General features: G+C 32.9%; 2 pseudogenes; one reads left to right on the top strand and one right to left on the bottom strand.

Annotated features, from left to right (window-relative positions):
- The first annotated feature begins 6,010 nt into the window (after window positions 1-6,010).
- Window positions 6,011-6,819, top strand: LOC149566999 (geraniol 8-hydroxylase pseudogene; annotated as a pseudogene).
- Window positions 6,820-8,023: 1,204 nt separating this feature from the next.
- On the bottom strand, window positions 8,024-15,069 carry LOC149566998 (putative aldo-keto reductase 3; annotated as a pseudogene).
- Between the last annotated feature and the right edge of the window lie 1,449 nt (window positions 15,070-16,518).

Genomic DNA, 16,518 nt, shown 5'->3' with positions numbered 1-16,518 from the left:
GAGTTCCAAGTGTTTTAGAATTTTGATCACAATACTTTTGTGGTTGATGAGATGAATCAATTGTGGTTATGATCTTCATAGTTTTATGTTTAGATGTTTGGCTATGTTACAACCTTTAACAAATGAATACATTCATTTTTACGTAATGAAAGGTGGATTTGAAATAAATTAGAATGTAGGATGTGCTTTGATGTTTATTTATTCAATGTGTGAATTTATGTATATTTATTCTCTTTTTTTATAAATATATTTTATAGATATGGTTTAATGGACCTTTGTAATATTATTGTTGTTTTTTGTCAATATATATGTATATACATATATACGTATATGTGTATATACACATATACGTATATGTGTATATACATATATATACATATATGTATATATATACACATATATGTATATATATACACATATATGTATATATATACACATATATGTATATACATATATATACACATATATGTATATACATATATATACACATATATACATATATATATATATATATACATATATATGTATATATCTATATATGTATATAGATATATACATATATATGTATATAGATATATACATATATGTGTATATATATATATGTGTATATATATATATAGATATGTATATATATATATACACATATATATATACATATATATATATACATATATATACACATATATATATACATATATAGATATATACATATATATATATACATATATATGTATATATCTATATATGTATATATATATGTGTATATATATGTATATATATATATGTATATATATATGTGTATATATATATATATCTATATATATACATATATATATGTATATATATATATGTATACATATATGTATATATATATATATATATATATATATATATATATATATATATATATATGTATATATGTATAGATATATATATATATATATATATATATGTATATATGTATAGATATATATATATACATATATATATATATACATATATATACATATATGTGTGTGTGTGTGTGTGTGTATATATATATAGAAGAAAAGTATAAAGTTATTTTAATCTAGTTTAGGAAGTAATGTAGAACATTTATGCCAAAAAAAACCATTTGCATACATATTGATCATATACCAAGGGTTGTGTTCATATTCTACCCTCAATTTCCCATTCCTAGCACTCTATACAAAAAATTACATATTTGCATAATAGCTCGTGGACGAGTGTATCCAACCATCAAAATTTTTTTTAAAAAATGGCAACCATGGACCAAGAAAGTTGTCTCTACCACAGGAGAGTGGTTCCTTGCTCTATGTAGTGTCTCTCCCATTTGCATTGTGTATGCCATACTGATGGATGTAACATTGATGTCCTTGCTTTCTGAGTGATCATGTTGGGACCCATGAGTAGTCTACACCCATGGGGGTGATTTGACTTATGTTGATGTATTAGTAGACTAGTTATGATTTATGTCAAACTTATGAGATTTGTGATGTATTTGATGGTTTCACTTAGGAAGTTCCCTCTAGTTACCTAGATTGGTATGGTATCATGATGTTATTTCATGAGTACCCTTGAGATACAAATTTTGGTCACATTGTGTAATAAATTTGATTACTACACCTGATTATAGTCATTGTACTACTATTGACTTATATGTTTGATTATGCTCTTGAGTAATTTAGTTATTTATTTATATTAATATATGCTTAGAATGATCATGAAATAGTTTATTTATATTCAGGTTTAGATAATGGGTTATATACCTAGAGGATCTTCATTTGGACTCATTGTTAATGCACCTCTGTGTCATGGATATTTATCTTCTAGTTCCAATGGATATATGCTAAAATGATTGTAAATGTTTATTCAAATGTTTGAATTTAAATAGAATATCATGTGATTATATATTATTATACTATATTGCACTACTAGTATGTATTGTTACATTTTAGTGCTAGTATGAAGTGGGAATGGAATTGTAGTCACTTACTTGTGAGATCTACATTGTGTTTCATTCTTCTCTAATGTAACTACGTGTATATTTGTGCTTTGACTATTTATATATTAAGTATATGTACTTGATATTTGCTTGTTTACTAAACATGCACCCAATACATTCACCCTGATTACAAGACTTGAGTGTGTTTCTATATCCCTAACAGTAGCACCAAGAGACAGTGACCTTGATCATTCATGGTGAGCCAATGTCATCCATGTATGGGCAACGTATTTGTATTAATGTTATTATTAACCATCTAATAAATATTAGTAAATCTTGATTCATAATGCATTATGTGATTATATTTGTGTATGTGTATGTGTATTTAGGGTTTTGTAGTTGTTGCAAAAAAATGTTATTTAAAATGTTGATTTAACTAAATATTGGGGGATTTAATTATTTTCTTTATTTACTGGCTAATTTGTTGTAGTTGAATTTTGAATATTTGGATTTATCTTATTTAATTTGTGAAGGGTGCCACTTAGTCTATTAAGTGGTTTAATATTGTGATTTAAAAGTTACTTTAATAAAAGTGTTTATGTTAGGGAAAAAGAGAGCTTTTACTCTCACTTTTGATTATTGAGTTGAGAAATTAGAGAGAATTTGCTCCTAACACAAGCTAGGTAGGACATGTCCCCAAAGAAGATGTTCCAAACCAAGCGAGAAGAGTAAACACACAAAAGCACAACATAGTAGATACGAAATGGTAAAAATTGATATACATAATGCATATCCAATACAATTTGATTATAATTTGTCAAGTTTAAGGCCTACCTAATCGCAACCTTCTAATTACAACAGAAAACTAATACGTGAACAGAATTGCTCAAGAGCTTAACCTCTAGATCTTGCCTTCTCTAATTTCTCTCATAAACATCAACTACATTACATAATATAGCCATAAGGATACACAAGTTGGCTAAAATATTACACATTCTAAAAATCAAGAACATGTTACAACATATAGGTCATATTCCATTAGTGACCTTGATCATTCATGGTGAGCCAATGTCATCCATGGATGGGTAACGTATTTGTATTAATGTTATTATTAACCATCTAATAAATGTTAGTAAATCTTGATTCATAATGCATTATGTGATTATACTTGTGTATGTGTATGTGTATTTAGGGTTTTGTAGTTGTTGCAAAAAAATGTTATTTAAAATGTTGATTTAACTAAATATTGGGGGATTTAATTATTTTCTTTATTTACTGGCTAATTTGTTGTAGTTGAATTTTGAATATTTGGATTTATCTTATTTAATTTGTGAAGGGTGCCACTTAGTCTATTAAGTGGTTTAATATTGTGATTTAAAAGTTACTTTAATAAAAGTGTTTATGTTAGGGAAAAAGAGAGCTTTTACTCTCACTTTTGATTATTGAGTTGAGAAATTAGAGAGAATTTGCTCCTAACACAAGCTAGGTAGGAGATGTCCCCAAAGAAGATGTTCCAAACCAAGCGAGAAGAGTAAACACACAAAAGCACAACACAATAGATATGAAATGGTAAAATTTGATATACATAATGCATATCCAATACAATTTGATTACAATTTGTTAGGTTTAAGGCCTACCTAATCGCAACCTTCTAATTACAACAGAAAACTAATACGTGAACAAAATTGCTCAAGAACTTAACCTCTTGATCTTGCCTTCTCTGATTTCTCTCATAAACATCAACTACATTACATAATATAGCCATAAGGATACACAAGTTGGCTAAAATATTACACATTCTAAAAATCAAGAACATGTTACAACATATAGGTCATATTCCATTAGTGACTGCACAATTAAGCATGCGAAGAGATGCGAGCTTGGAGATAGGTCTGCACGAGATCCAACAATTGACATGTAAAATCATGAAAGATTGCATACACGCATGAACTTCACATAAGTAGATTTCCACATGCTATAGAAGATATTAGTGAAGAAGATATAATGAGCAAGAATGAATGAGGACACACCAATGATGAAACATTAAGAACTGCAACCAAAGGTGTAAGATCTAAGATAGGTCCACAAAAAGAAATTGTGCTTATAGTTAAAACAAAGAAAGAATAGCAAGACTTTTCAAATTGCGAGTGTTAGAGTAATAAAGTATTTTCTTATTAATTTAATTATATTAATGTAATTATTAAGTCACTTATTATCTCTAGTTTGCTTAAGCTAAACTTTGGGCATATAATAATTAATTATTTTATTAATTATTATCATGCAACCTAGGTTAGTTACATGTTAGGGTTTTGATCTCCTTTTATGAGGATTGATCTCTTTGTAATTTATTGATTTACTTTTGATAATAGTAAATTCTCTTTTTGCTCATCAAGAATGTTTCATCTATGGATCTGGGAATTTCAACCTCCATAGATTCTCTCCTCTCTTTCTATGATAAGTGTTTGCATGCAGGTGATTCTTGGGAGTTGTGAGGTTAATATTTCATCAACTTCAACATGGTATCAGAGCTCCAGATCTTCATGCCCTTGTTCTATTAATGAGAGGTTTGGCTTAGCTTTCAGATCTGTGTTTTTTTATTTCAGAGGGTTTCATTTTTCAGAGTTTTTTTTTTTGTATATTGGATCCAAGGGTCACCTCTTTTTTCATGCACTTTGAGCCTAAACAAACCTTGTCATTGAGCTCAAAGCACCCAAAAACCCTCAACTTCATATAAAATTTGTCCAATTTGGACATAGTTGGAATTTGAGACAAAAAAATATTGATCCTAGATTGGGCATGTTTCTCGAGGCTATAATTTTATGTTTTTTTGGCATGAAAATCAAGGTTTTCTAGTAAAAACTAATATTTTTTGGCTTGGAAATCGAGACAATTTCAAGTACATAATTGACACACTTCTCGAGATAATTTTGATACCAAATTGACATGGTTCCCAAGGCAATTTTGGTGTTGAACCTGCACACTTCCTAAGACAATTTCTAGTATGAATTGACATACTTTCCAAGGTGATTTTTGGATGTGGTGGGCACGCTTCTCGAGGTAGTTTGGCGTGGGTCCCGAGGCAAAGGTTTTTTGTTTTTCCCTTTCAACTTTTTTTTGACCTACTTGTGGTTTTTTTGTCATAACTTGCTCATCCAGACTCTATTTTTCGCAAACAAGATATCATCAAAAAGTTGATTTTGAGCCCATCATGATGGTGCAATTTATTTGGACTTTTGATGTTGTTTGGTTGCTATTTTATGCAATCAAAATTAGAGGTTCTATTTTGCACTTCAGAATACATATCTTGAGACATTTTATTTTCCAGATTCTATTCCAAGCACATCCCATTTAATTTTTTTGTTTTTTTGCATTATGGTGGATATTTTTGTTGTTTTAGGTCTGGGGATCAAATTTTTTACTTCAGATGATTTTTCATGGGTTGTACTATATCTTATATCAACCTTATGTCTCTTTTGATCTTTGTTGACATCCTTTTGTAGTATTTTTGCAAACACATTGAGATAAAGTTCCACTCTATTGCATTATGGGATCTTGAACATCTTTGAGTTTTGTTGTACTTACACTACATTATAAAGTGCCTTGGGGGGTTTCATGTTAGCCATATTCGCCATCTTCCTTTGTCAAGTGAGTGTTCCTTCCACAACATTAGCTTTGTGATGTGTCAATGACACGTGTCATTATAGGTGTTTGTACTTCTTTTGCACTCTCAATGTTCTTGCACTCTTGATGTTCCTGGTTCTTTTTTCTGCAAGATATATTGCATTCAATTTCAATGTTCATGTCTTATGATGCAGAAGCATCCTTGGTTGGCTAGTAATCCTGCAGGATGGTGTGGTTTAGCCTTCACTAGTACATTTGACCCCAATTTTTGACCAAAATTTTCGACCATCTATTAAAATGTTTTAGATTGGTTGAAATAAGCAAGGAAAAATATCTTTTTTAAAAAATCCATGCCTGTGTTGGTCGAATTTTCGACCAACACGGGCTTCATATGTTAAATTTTTTTTTAAAAGTGGGAAAAACTCATTGTTGCTGAGGACGAAAATGGAGGAAGGGTTTCACAGGCTGGAGGAGGCAAAGGCGAAGGTTTTTGAGAAAGGGGCATCTATGTATAGGGGGTGCGTGGAGACGGGTGTGGCAGCGGCGGTGTTAATGAAATCCTTGCAATCAATGTTGTCGTCTGCTAATGAGGAGGCCAAGTTAGGGCTGAAGATGAGAGTGGCGGCATTGGTTAATGAGGATGGGGTGTTTTGATAATGCAGGATCTGTTAATTGCTGGTTTCGACATCACTAGTGCAACAATAGAATGGGCAATGGTAAAACTCATTCATAATCTAGATAAAATGGAAAAAGTCCAAGGGGAGTTAGAGGAGGTTGTAGGTCATAGTAGAAGAGTGGAGGAATCTGATATTAATCATCTACCTTACCTTCATGCAATGGTGAAAGAAGTGCTTCGACTGTATCCTCCTGGTCCTCTTTTGATCCCTCATAAAGCATCAAGATCTTTTGAAATAAGGGGTTTGCGATTGCGAGGGATCCTGTTGTGTTGGAAGGAGCCTTCCAAATTTATGCGAGAGAGGTTTTTGGAGGGAGAGGGAGCTACTGTGGACTTTAAGGGACAAGATTTTGAGCTTATACCATTTGGAGTAGGGAGAAGAATATGCCTAAGGCTTCCTTTGGCTGATAAGATGCTTCATTTAATTTTGGCTTCGCTGGTTCACTCCTTCGATTGGAGTCTTCCTAATGGAATGAGCACAAAGGAACTAGAGATGGACTATATATTTAGAGTGGTATTGTGGAAGAGTCAGAATTTGGAAGCAATCCCACTACACCTGCAACATCACTTGTATTAATTCTTCAATATTAAGGTAATTTCTTCAATACGTTGGATCACAAAGTCTAATATGATAATGTCGTTTAGAATGGAGGTGTCATAATAGATTTAGTAAGTTGACTGACTTTCCCTACAATAATTTTATTAGTGTCTAAGACTCTAAAGTATCAAGAAAAGTGACATCTGTGTACACAACATAGTGAACGAGGGCTACCATTTCTTTCTCAAGTGTCACACCTCTGTATCAAGAGAGACATACCCATACAACGTAGACCCTTCCTGCACTCTACATGGCACTACTTCTGTGCATATCAATGAATTTGAATGCAATATTATAAATAATTTTTGCATGCAACTTCTTACCATTATATACTTATTTTTGTTTAAATTAATATGATCATAAACGAGTTTGAAATTTGTATTAGAAAGACTTTGAGATTTTTATATGGTTTTTGTAATGTAATATGGGTCTTATTCAATGTTATACCACTTCTCTGAGTGTGTTTCATATTGTTTCAAGGAAATTCAAGGAAATTTGGATTTATTTGTAGCTACGGGTTCTTGTGCTTTGTCTTGATAATAAAACATGTAATTGGCACCAGATGGACATTCTAGATTATCTACTTTGAAGCGTGAATTTGTTGACATATGGGGTGAAAACCTCTAATGTATCCTTGGCATGCACTGATAATAAATGGCATATTGTTATCTTGATGTCCAAGCCCACAAGTTATGTGGAGTAACAATGGTTGAATATCGAAGTCTTTGAGAGAACCTTGGAGACATTACGACTCATTTATTGGATCTTTATTACTAACTCCTACTTAAGATCCATGTGGAAGGGTTTGGGTTTATCACTGGTCCATAAATATTGTCATGCATAAATGTTAAAATGCCAGTATCATTACTATTAACAAAATATATTTCCACCGGGTTTATAAAACTCTTTATAGAGTCATTTACCAAAAGCTCTCTATTAATAGGCTCTGAAAATACTCTATTAATAGACTTTAAAAATACTACATTTTCAACAATAAGCATTTATAACTGATATAGTACAAGGCTAAAAAATCCATTTATTTAGATTTTTTTTTTTAACGCTGCTAACTCTTCAGAGCCCTTTATTCATCTAGCTCAATTGCAAATGTTCTGCTCTGGAACACAAACATTTAATGTGCTTTAATTCAATGGAGAGTGTTGTATGGAAACATTTTTGAATTTATTCAGGTCAATTGCAAATCAACAGCTCTGTGTCGATCTCCAGATGCAGCATCTATAGGAAAGATGGCTTTGATTTCATTCATGTCATCTGCTGTCAATTTTACCGAGAGAGAAGATATTATCATCCAGGTTCTTCATCTTGGTGGTTCCAGGAATGGGCACAACATCATTTCCCTGGTCTTGAACCCATGCAAGAGCAACCTGGCTTGGGCTGCACCCTTTTCTTAAACTGATCTTACTTAGCTTTAGTAATAGATCTTGGTTTCGCTCAAGATTCTCACCTTAAAACCTCAAATTCCCCTGTTTAACAGATCAATTATTATGATATGAAACAATCAACAATGACAAAATCAAATCAAATTAATTTTCACCTTTATTGTCAGTCTTGTCATGTAGATTTTTGTTTAGATTTTACTTTGTTGTTCAGTCTCAGTGTTTGAACTCAACATCAGATCATCTTTAAAATGGTACAATTATTAAATGGAAAAAAAAATCCTATCCTTTACCTTACGAAGTCATTATCTGTCACACTTTGAAGAAGTTTTCTTCCTGTGCTGAAGAAACCCATGCCTAAAGGACTGTATGGAACAATCCCAATCCCCAACTCCCTATGAATGGAATAAAATGAAATAAAATAAATATAAGTAAGCTTGTATTCCTTATCTAAGTTCAAATGGAACAAAGTTAAAAAAAAATCTTATTAAAAACTTCAACTTTTGGTATATACTGTGAACCCAATTCACAAATATTTATTCTCAGTTCTCTGCAATCTATACAGTAAACATTGAATCACTGACTTTTGAGGTATTATATCGTCACAACGTTTACCTAGAGGTGGGAATAATTTGGGCCTCAGAATCCCTACTCTAGAGAGACCATTCAAGCTGCACAACAGTGATTGGATGCACTACATGGGCCCTACGGATTGTTGAAGCAGAGGCTTCAAACAGACCCACATATTTTATATTTCCCTCTTCTACCAACTTCTTTAGTTCACCCATCTGTATAAAAGGAAAATTGATTTGCTTGTTATCAGATTTCTTATGTTTTGCTAGGCGTCGGTAAAGAGCCAGAGGGATACAATCTTGCCCTCCAAAGCCATACAACCTTGATTATTAGACACATATTTTCTAGTGAAATTAGAGGTTTGAAATTTTGATTTTATTGTTTTTGAGACAAATTCATTGACTCATGTTACATTAGCTTCATAAGAAATCATCTCTCATGACAATAAGTTGGAGTAGTATTGCACTTAGTGACCTTCTGGAAAGGCTTAATGCTTCACCTTATGAGCATCATCTAAATGTAATGAGTACTACATGTTCCATTCATTCTTATGAAAAATGAGTTCTTGTGAACCACTATTAAAATAACTTGTGTCAATGCATTTCACTAGAAAACCACATAGTTGAATCCTTGTAGTAAAATCACAAATTGACTTGCTGTAGAAAATATTTCATACTTATCAATCTCAAGAATTGATATGTAAAATATATTTCTCACATCAAATCAAATTCAAGATTCAACTATGTAGTTTTTGGAGAAAAACCATTGCCCAAAATTTTACAAATAAGATTAAAATAAAAAACCTGTCACAGTAGTATAGATTTTGAATCTTAAAACTTACAGCGCCATGACAAAATAGTATTTTGGTGCAAGGTTAAGGGTTTGGAATCCGAAGACTTATAGTAGCTTCTATGGGTACAATAATATCCACCCTGTGCTGGTAATAAAGATCAATGTAGTCTATATCAAGCCTCTTGAGGCTTGCTTCACAGGCAGCCCTGACATATGCAGGATCTCCCTTCACACCAAATTCTCCATTACTCCAAGTCAATCCAAACTTAGTTACAATATGCACCTTCTCTCTGATACCTTTCAGAGCCTATTTAGGAAGGAACAATAAAAGCATTATGCACGGTGTTAGAACAATCAAGCTCAGAGAATTAATAGATTAAGAAGTGGAAATAGTACGAGTTGGAAACAAGATGTGCATCTTTTGATCAATCAATGATTTTAACAAATGCATCTTTTGAGTAATATTGATCACTTTTCAGTGATGGGTTATATAGTTTTCAACTATGTAAGGATTTGGTACAGTTGATGCTTCCGCAGCTCATAATTATGTTATAATGTTGAATTACTTTTCAGAAGAGTCTTCCAGTGCAGGCTGGAAAAGAAACGTTAGAACTTAAGTATAAACACACAAGAGAGCTTGTTAGGTTTGTTTACATGAATGATCCAATGTTTTCCAAGATGACACAAAATAAAACAGCATGTATGTTAGAACCATTTTTTAAATTGTAAAGTGAAGCTTCTTGACACCTAACATATATAAATTGTTATCCAAATTTGCTCATCTACATCACCACTTATCAGTTACAGCAGTAATCTTAAACTATATCATAGCAGCAATTGGGAGCTAGGCGTGCTCAGATCAACATGTATGGTAGTCACAATCAAACATGGATTTCAAGAATTTTTAAAGAAATGAAAGCATTTCATTTTATTCATGCTGCCTATCCAAGAACCTTGAATGGCACAAAGAAATCTTACTCCTTTTGTCATATATTCTATCTTGGCTATATTTATAAGATGTGTCTATATAATCTTTTGTCTAAGATGAGAAGTCATACAAAATATTTGGAAATACCTTCATCTCTGAGTTACAAGACATAGAATCATGCTAAATTGCTTTAATCCACCTTAGGTTCAGATTTCTTGATTATGCTTTGCAAATATTGATACACTGTTATCCTCTTTTGTAAATCCAATTTGACATTATTTGATTGGTAGTTGCTCTGTATTATGCATTAATGGTAGTCCATGTTCGGAGAATGTAATCCCATCTTTGTTATATGAATAGAGTTCGCATAAGAGATGTTGGTATGGTTTTTATAAACCAGGTTAACAGCTCTGTCTTCTAAGTTCTTTCTTATAAATGGACATTTGGATATGGTGATAGTAATGAAGGGTCTATATTGGTCAATATGATTGTGTTGGAACAAACAAGCAAAGGAAGTAATCAAAACAATTAAGAAACACATTGCCAATAAGAATCCTAAGATCCAAATTCTTTCTCTGACGGTTAGTATTGAATAATATTATAAATTTCTATATACATTTTGATTTATTTTAAGTTATCATTACTGAGATATTTGGTTGAATTCTGAGTGCAAAAAATTTACTATAGTAAGAATTCATTTATGATTGACTTTGATGGATAACTTTGATTTAATATTTGCCTGGTTATTTTTGCAGCTATTAGAGACACTTACAAAAAATTGTGGTGATACTGTTCACTTGCAAGTTGCCGAGAGAGATGTGCTACATGAAATGGTCAGGATAGTAAAGAAAAAGGTCTGTAAAAAAAGCTTTTGTGTAACTTGCACATGTTTTTCTGGGTTGTAGCTTAAACAATTTTCGGTTTGTGCTCTTAGTGCATATTTTCAGCAGTCCTTTATGTGGGTTTTATTTGTATTTTATTTTGTAGCCTGATTTAAATGTTAGAGAAAAGATCTTGGTCCTGCTAGATACATGGTAGGAAGCTTTTGGGGGGTCAAATGGAAGATATCCACAATATTATTCTGCATACCACGAGTTACAGGTAAGGAAAAAAATAAAATGAATCTTAAGGATGTTCAACAAATCTCATGTTTTTCAAGGGCAGGTTGAATATATTTGACTGACTCTGCCAAATGGCAGGGTAAAACATTGACCTTGAGATTGACCCTCATTTTTGTTACCTAGATTTGCTTTCTAGCTCGCATACTTTAAATGCCATTTGGAAGTAGTGTATATTGTTAAACTATTCCAGGATGCAGTGCAGCAGTGATGTTGGCATAATGACATTAGTTAGTAATTAATTTCATGCTGCATGTTCTTAGTTTGAAGTTTTATTTGTCATTTTAGAGCCCAGTGGCTCTAGGGCCTTGAGTATGATAACCTGAGAGAGTGTATGAATTGTTTGTTATTGCATGAATTGTTTGTTATTGCATATTAAAATGTGATTGCCTACCTCAGTTTGCTACATTTGTAGATGCTTTAAGGCTTTCCAAAAAACAACAATAATTGTGTTACGGTTGCTCAAGTATCTTCTGCAGTCACTCCTCAAAGATCTATTTTAAGTTTTTATCTTAACCAATGGAAGGCATCAACTCCTTATGGAAATTGCCTTTTAGGTGCCTACCAAAAATGGTATGATTCTTCAGAATGATGGGGCTCCTGCACAAGCAGCATATTGATCTCTTTATGGGATATATTGGATTTTGCCCAAAAATAACAAGTCCCACAACACAAGTTATTTATAAATAGTATTCTATATATAAAATACGTAATTGCAATTCAATTTAGAGAAAATTGTATCAAGGATTTATGATCATTATACAAATGATATTGAAAACAGAACACCCTAAATTCACTTGTATCCATTTCACTGCATACTTCTAATAGCTGACCATATTAGGAATTCGGTGGAAAAGCTTGATAGGATGCTGGGAGAGTTGAGACTATCCTCCTCAATTAAACTCAAGGGCACATAATGAGTGTCCAAGTCATATGGCCCCTTGGGCCATGAGAATGGCATGACATCTATCATCTTGTAGTTGTTGTAGATGGCATGGTTACTCTCGTTGATGTTATTTCTTTGTTGATAAATATATCTATTGCATTTTCCTTGGTTTGTTAAATGGGAAGTAATCTAAGGGGAGAACACTTCGTTATGTTTCCAAGTAAGTGTTTTTATAAATATAAAATGATAGCATTATTTAGACTTGCACAATACACCAAATTTTTCTTTGCTTCAAGCGATTTGGAGGGGTGACTCGGCGAGCCGACATGGCGAGCGGACTTGGTGAGCGAACTTAAAGAGTTAAGCCATCTCACAAATTTCAAAAGAAAATGTTGACAATTAATCCAACAATAAGATGTTGCTCTAACTAAGTGCAAAGAAAAGAAGGTTATTCACGATATTCAAAGAATGAGCTTGATGAGAAAAACAAGTGCAAATATATGAATTTGAAGAACATAGAGTAAATCATACAGGCCTCTAGAAATTCAAGAAATAATACAGCTCACAATTAATATTTTATATCTTCTATACATGCTAGGCTGGAATGCTTTTTCCTTTATGGAATTGTTTTTGGGCTTCTACATGCTTTTTGGTCCATGAAACCTTGCTTTGTCAAGCCTGCCCGGGATGTATGAAGTTTTACCACAATTGGAAGAGAGATTTCTTGGTAGTGGGCCAAAAAGACAAGGATAATAAAATGTGTATCATCTAATATCTCACTGAGAAACTGACTTCAACAGATTGCTGGTATTCTGATTAAGAAGAAGCTAAACAAGGAAACATTAAACTGACAGAAGAAGCAATCCTTGAACTCCGCAAATGTTTTGAAGATTAAACCATGTATATTCAGCATGATGAGAATCAGATATGATATTATTGGTGTCAACACATATTGCTTATAGGAAATGGTTCTTCTATCAGAACTAATGGTCTTATTATTAGACAAAGGCCATCAAGGAGATGGGTTGCAGAGATAGAAGACAACATTCAAAATATCAGTTTGTTGGGCACCTTTGACACTGCAAAGGATGAAGCAGCCTGCCTTTTTAGGGGCAAAGAGACTGCCAAGATGCTCCTCCTCAGGTTCAAGGATGCTCGTGCCAGAAACAAGACTATCAACTCTAATTCAAGTCCCAATTTTCTCTCTGATTCTGAGCCAAATTGTCTGAGGAATCATTTCATACAGTCAAAAGTCAAGCTGGGAACATAGTATCTTAGCTATAATGCCCATGTCCAAAATGCTGAACTTACCTTCAGAGAAGTCCTCTTGCATTGGAAGTATGATTTCCAGCCTGACAAACGTGCACATTACTCCAAGTAAGTCCATGGGTGAGGGGAATTTCGAAGGTAAAGACAATGACTCGACTGGTTTTTCTCACAGCTCTGTACAACAGAGACATAGTAATGGTGAAAGACAATGGCTATAAACGTTAGTGAACCATAATTTGGTAAACTTTTAGTTTTCCATCCCTTGTCTCTCTTCTATTTAAAAAATGTTCTTTGTTTTGGTAAACTTTTAGTTTTCCATCACCTTGCCGATTAGGATCCGCCTTGTAGATTTGAGGTGACATGTTTGGATTGGATCTAGTTTAGGTCCTTGTTTACGAGTTTTGTGCCCAGATTTGGGTCTTATTTCATGTGGCTAAGGCCTATATGTTTCATGTTCTGGGCCGAGGCCCACATGTTACCCTTTTGAGGTTAGATCTGTCTCAAACTTAGCCTGGTATATGTTCCCAAATTCACACCCTATATGCTAAAGCCCTAGCCACTTGGATCTAGGCCTAATTAGGCCTGTATGTCAGCTATTGGGGCCTAATCAAGCCCATTCTACATTGAATTATGAACTTGTCTAATTAGATCAGGTCCATTCATTAGACCCAGAGGCTGTTTAAATAATTTTTAGGCTCCAATCTCGAGTTTTGAGCTTCATGTTTCATCGTAGGCCTGATTATAGGCATCATTATATCTAGTTTAAGCTTGATTTGGTCATATAAGGCCCACGTGTTTCATTACAAAGGGCTTGCTGATTGGTTGATATTATATGGGTCTTTAGGAATGTGCCAACACTCCCATAGGAATCTGGCACCTGAGAGGAATCAGTCATGGAGAAAAGAGAAGAGTGAGCATTGCCTTAGAAATTCCTATGAGCTAGTATAATAATATGGTTCATTGGTTCAATAGATCTCAAAGTTTGTCATTTTTTCACTTAATAATTATCATAACATAATTATTGTTCCTCCATATTGGTATCGGTTATGAGTGTTGCATGCTTATTATTGCTCAGTCATATGTTGATTGATGTCCTCTTGATTATTTATATTTATTGATACAACTTCTCCTGATTTGCGTATCATCCTGTTACATAGTAATCATGGACCATCATTGGATATACATATGATCATTGATCAATTATCACTTGGTTTTTGGTCTTCATAGTAGCTATCATACTTATCAGCACTTGGGAACCAGAATACCCATTATGGATTCCTCATTTGCTATTATGTATCACTCCATATTGATTTAGTAATTGGTTCATTAACCAAATCACTTCTTCTCATGATGTTGATGTGTATTGATTGCTCTTCAACTTCTTCCATGTATGATGTAGATTGATATATTAGCTACTAGTGAAAATAGTTCTAAATGACGATTTATCCATAGTTGTGATTCTCTAATATGAGTACTTTCCTTCATCTAGGAATGATTGCTCAATACTAGATGTCACGCTGAGGATCCTTCACCATTTGATCATGGATAATCTTGTGATGGTTATTGCTTTACAATTTACATGATGACTAGTTTGAAGATGTCATGCTGACTGTCCCTTTGAATGGTTTACCCATACAACATAAAGTGTTTGATGCTAATGAAAGCCTATATATGAACTACTTGAGCTCCTCCTTTCCTCTTGTTGGTAGTTGTAATGATTTTTATGCTCTTGTAATGAGTTTTATGAGAAGAGGCTCTTGTAGCTTGAGGTGGCTGAATGAGAATCGAAGTGCAGAAATATTATACAAGCTACTAGTTGGTAGCTTGAGACATTTTCATCGAATGACTCTTGCAGATAAAGAATGATGAGCTTGCATATTTTGTCAATGCTTTTGACATCAACTGGAAGACATTTTTTTGGCGCAAGTAACTTAGGTATCTAACTAAAATAATAAGATAGCTCAATATAAGCATAACTATATTGAAATACAGTATAGGATGCCCATGTAGAGTTTTGACCTTTATAGTTAAGAAGCTTAATGTAAAAAATTAAAAATCTCTGCCTATGTACATGCCATGTATCTTAGTTCAAGATAACTACCTTGTAAATGTTTTAGTTAATTTGATAAATTTCTTAATGGACCAGGTACCTTGACTATGGTCTGTGCAACTTCATTAATATTATAATATATCTTAGCCGAAGTGATAAACAAAAACTGTGGAGATGATATGCAAAACCTTAGTTTGAATGTGAGATGGACAAACAGATTCCCCTTTAGTCTGCCCTATGGAACTATTGTCAATTATCAACCATACAAATCTTTTTATCTCTTAGTTGCAACCTTTTAGAAGGAATTCAACTTAGGTAATGAAGGTCACTGAGTTTGAATGTGAGATGAGACACAGACTCATGTACTATTAGGAATATCCATTCATATGGAGCTCAGATGACTTTTCAACAATGTGCTAAATTATTTCTCATAGTTGCTTTACAATAAAATTGTAGTAGCTCTACGCTTTACACTCTGCATTCTTAAAACAAACTTATGTAATGTGGTAAAAAACATTTGTGTTGGTTTTCTATTAATTATTTAATGAAAATGCTATGAATGGTTTTTTCCTTCTATAAGGTTGATTGATCATGATGCGTCTTAATTTATCTAACAAGACACAAATTAAATACTGAGGAAAAGCTAATGTTCAGTTTATTCATGTTCT

This window comes from Cupressus sempervirens, chromosome 3 (assembly GCF_028749045.1).
Source record: "Cupressus sempervirens isolate cs-2001-9-10 chromosome 3, ASM2874904v1, whole genome shotgun sequence".
Classification (NCBI taxonomy): Eukaryota; Viridiplantae; Streptophyta; class Pinopsida; order Cupressales; family Cupressaceae; genus Cupressus; species Cupressus sempervirens.
Note: the sequence above shows the minus strand (reverse complement) of the source record. Positions and strands in the feature narration are given on the sequence as shown.